Here is a 4,737-nt window from a genome sequence, read left to right on the forward strand (position 1 = left end):
AACAGGGGAAGGACATTCACATCCGAAGCCTGCCTTGCCCTTCATTAAGATCAAGGCTGACCTGCTCCAAGTCTCAACTCTCCCTTAATGTTCAAGTCTTCTTGAGCACTTCCATAGAACACAGAACAAAGAACAATACTGATTAGGAGATGCCGGTGTTGGACTGGGGTGTACAAAGTTAAAAATCACACAAAACCAGGTTATCGTAAAACTGGTTTAATTAGAAGCACGCTAGATTTGGAGTGTCGCTCCTTCATCAGGTGATAGTGGAGTGCTCAAGCCTAACACAGAATTTATAGCAGAAATTTACAGTGTGATTTAACGGAAATTATACAATGAAAAATTGATTGTCTGTTAAGCCTTTCATCTGTAAGAATACCATGATAGTTTCACTCCTTTCATATGTAAATCACAAAACATTTTTTTAAGTTGCATTCTCAGGTTAGCTGTTAATAATGGTGATAACTAGACAATATGTTGAAAGTGGCGCCCCCTGTGTTGTCTGTCTATGCCATGATGTTTATATTGATTCTAATCTAAAACGTGAGATAACGGAGTTTTACGTGAATTCATGCAGTTTTTGAGCTCAGAGTTCTACATGAATGCATGCAGTTAGGACTTTCAGACCTCGACGTTGTGCCGTTTATCCTACTGTAAGATCAGACTAAACTACATGCTTCCATTCACTTTGTTCCATGTACCTATCCAAGCGTCTCTTAAGTTTCCCCCAAGTATTTGACTCTACGACCACCGCTGGCAGTGCATTTGACACACCCAACACTCTGCGTAAATAATCTACCTCTGATATCTCCCCTAAACCTTCCTCCAATTACTTTAAATTTATGCCACCTAGTGATAGACTTTTCTGCCCTCTGAAAATGTTTCTGGCCATTCCATCTCTTTTTTTCCAAGTATGGGGACAGCAAACACGAGGGGACACAACTTTAATGTGTGGGGAGATAGGTATAAGACGGATGTTAGAGGTAGTTTCTTTGCTCAGAGTGCAGTAAGGGTATGGAATGCTTTGCCTGCATCTGTAGTAGATTCGGCATTTTTATGTATATTTAAGTCGTCATTGGACAGGCAAATGGACGGACATGGAATAATGTAGGTGGGATGGGTTTCAGCTGTGTCTGACAGTGTGGTGCAACATCGAGGGCCGAAGGGACTGTACTGCACTTTAATGTTCAATGTTCGATATTCTATGCCTCTCATCGTCTTGTACACCTCTATCAATTCACCTCTCATCTATTTTTCCTCCAGTGAGAAAAGCCCTCGCTCCCTCATGGTTTCTTCATAAGGCCTGCCCTCCTGTCGAGGCAGCCTCATGGTAAATCTCCTCTTTACCCTCTCTAAAGCTTTCTTATCCTTCCTATAATGAGGAGACCAGAACTGAACACAATATTCCCTGTGCGATCTGAGCAGGGCTCTGTCGAGCTGGAGCATAACCTTGTGTCTCTTAAACTCAATCCCCTTGCAACTGATAGCCAAAACACCATGCGCCTGTTAACAACCCAATCAACTTGGATAGCAACTTTGAGGAATCTGGGGCACGGACCCCAAGAACACTCTGTTCCTCCACACTGCCAAGAATCTTCCGCCTCGGGACCCTCCAACCACAAGGAATGAATATCAGATTTCTCCAGCTTCCTCATTTCCCCTCCCCCCACCTTGTCTCAATCCCAACTCTCAAACTCAGCACCACCTTCCAGACCTTCAATTTTCTTCCTGATCTTTCCGTCCCCACCCCCTCTCCGGCCTATCCCCCTTACATTAACCTCTTTCCACCTATCGCATTTCCAACTCCCCTCCCCCAAGTCCCTCCTCCCTACCTTTTATTTTAGCCTGCTTGGCACAATTTCCTCATTCCTGAAGAAGGGCTCATGTCCGAAACGTCGATTCTCCTGATCTTTTCATGCCGCCTGACCTGTTGTGCTTTTCCAGCAATACATTTTTCAGCTCCTCAGTTTCACTTCCTGGCTAAGAAAGCTCTTACATTTTCACACAGTCGCACAATAACAGTTCCTCTCTCCAAAGAAGCAGTTGGCAATGAACATTACGTTTCTCTATATCTCAGCGACTCTCAGTATTGTTGATGGAGTTGATCACCACACTCAGAGACGAGAGATAGAGGGAACAAAACTCACGTTAAGCAGGGACATACCAAAATAAATATAATGTTCAGGATTATGTGAAAAGAGGAAATGGTAGAATAACTTCCCATTCTATTTTCCTTCCAGTCCATCATCAGCAATCCTTTTGCTTGCTTTTTCCTTTCTCTCTCTCTCTCTCTCTCCATCTCTCTCCCTTTCTCTCTCTCTTTCTCTCTCTCTTGCTGAACATCATCCATTCAAAACAAACCTCCCGCTCACCCTTCCATCCATTCCTGATATAATAATATTATTTCTCAGTTGCATTCAGTTTTGATAGGTTCAAGGAGAAGTAAGTCCCTAATTATGGAAGAGGGAAATCCTCCAGTGACCCAGTTAGGTCCAGGAAGACCGATATTAATCACAGTTACTGAACAAACAGCTCCAGTTAACCCTTTTCACGGCAACTCTGATCTATCACAATAATACTTGGTGTGGCTGGGATTTTGATATCGCTGATTTTTGGGCTCATGGCACATCTCCAGTTGTAAACATAGAGGTGAGGGAGAGACATAATTCTTTCTCTTCACAAGCTCGATGATTCTGCTGTGTTTTGGCAATATAGGAATTGCTGGTCTCCCGATGCCGTCTGTGTCTGATTACCAGGCCTGCTGTATCTTTTCCTTTTATTTATTTATGTTTAACGTTGAATTTTGTCTGTCCAGCATTAAACGGCTTAGGTGGGTTTAGGCATTTTGGAGAGGCACATACAGAGTCATAGACGATGTAGATACAGTCCATGCCTTGTGTTCTTGCACCCGTAGCCTGGTCCTGTGCAGTGATGGTCAAACTCTCACAGAACCAGGATTCTTAGTTTTACCTTTTGTCAGTGATTGCTGGCGTCTCAGCAGGTTTGGAATGCAGTAAATCTCTCTCGGGTGCTACACAGTGTCTCTGTGATTTCTCTTGAAACTGTCTTTTGATGTTCTTTCCTCCTGGATTGGAGAACTGCATGTCAGACAATCTGTTTCCTGCATTTGTTTTTTGACATTTGTGTGCTTATTGGATGATACCATATTGGAGCAGTTACTGTATAGTAGTTAAATAAACTATGATTCTGCTAAGTTTTCCAACAGAATTATGCTATAGCAAGTTCCTCTACCTTTTGTTGTCTTTTATCGACAGTATTTTAATAAATTGTGTTTTGTTTAATGTCGAATATTTTGACCAAGTAAATTCTATCTCAAACACAGCACCTCGCATTTACCTGCGGAATGGGCCGAGCTGGAGGAGTGATAATCATGTCAGGAATTTTATCGGATACTCAATCCACCTCTCAGATACAGCCCGGACACGTATCAGCCCAGATGAGATACCTGCTCTGCATGAAGCACTGTGTAGACCAGGGTAGTATACTGGTCAGCAATCCGTCCAGGATCGAACACTGTTTAGAGCTCACTAGTTCACTACTTATGTAGTCCAACAGTGCACTGATCTGTAAACTTGGACTCGATGATCTGTTCAGCACAGGGCGCTGTGCAGAACACACAAAGGCATTGTTCTATTCACACAGACTAGATATCTGTGCAGTATGGGCAGCTGTGCATTGAATAGCAGTGAAATTATCCATTAATCTGAAATAGTTACCTTCCCAGCACACACAGTTGTGTACACCAATCACTGCATTTCTGAGTCACACTATGTTAGATCACTGCCCAGCTTGGGGAAACTTGAAGCTCATGCTGGAAGTGACAGGATGTGCAGTTCCCCTCCATTTACAGCTCCATATCTCCATTGTGGCATGACACAGGAGTGCTGTGGGTATGAAACTCACTGACAGAGAGAGATGGCGGGGGAATCAGTTTAAATACGAACAAATAGGAGGAGCTTGGTTAAAAGAGAGGGGGAGAGAATTTCAGAGAAGGACCTGATGGTATATTTAAAAATTGTGAAATGAAAACATTTCGCTAGCATCTTGCAATATAGACCACTGTTTCCAGGAATGATGGGTGAACAGGATATTGATGCAAGTTAAGATGATGGAGAGTTTTGGATGAGCATTTGTACTGCAGCTTTGTAACTGGGAGTAGGATCAGCAGAGTCTTCGACTCATTGGACTGAATCGAAAAATAATTTGTCTCAGTGCCATTTTCATTGAGTGTGACAGAAGGAATGTCTGCACGAGGCAGAGCTAGTTACCCGGTGTTACCTTATCGAACTCACCTCATTAACTATCCACCCCACTCCATGGTGTCACTCTCATTCAATGCCAGCCCGATTCTCCCACCCATCGTGGCTGGAGGTACTCACCATCTCCCGGATGCCCCTGGATATTCAGTGATCCCTAGTACTGCTGCCATAATTAAAAAGCCAACGGGCACACGGTTGAGCTTTCTCAGTTTGGAGCTGCCCGGCATAGTTTACCGAGCAAGGCAGATAAGGAGAAATTACACCACAGCTTGTCGACAGGGGCACGGAGGCCCTGGTGAATAGTCTAGTAAAGAGGGGGACAATTCTCTTCCCAGAGGGAGTCGCACCACCAGACCCACCGAGCATGGTTTGAGCATACCACCCAGCTCAGTGCAGTATCTGCGGTCTGAAGAAAAGTCCAGCTATACTGGAAAAGCATCAGTAACCTTCCCCGCTC

Source organism: Hemiscyllium ocellatum, unplaced genomic scaffold (assembly GCF_020745735.1).
Source record: "Hemiscyllium ocellatum isolate sHemOce1 unplaced genomic scaffold, sHemOce1.pat.X.cur. scaffold_257_pat_ctg1, whole genome shotgun sequence".
In the NCBI taxonomy this organism is placed as follows: Eukaryota; Metazoa; Chordata; class Chondrichthyes; order Orectolobiformes; family Hemiscylliidae; genus Hemiscyllium; species Hemiscyllium ocellatum.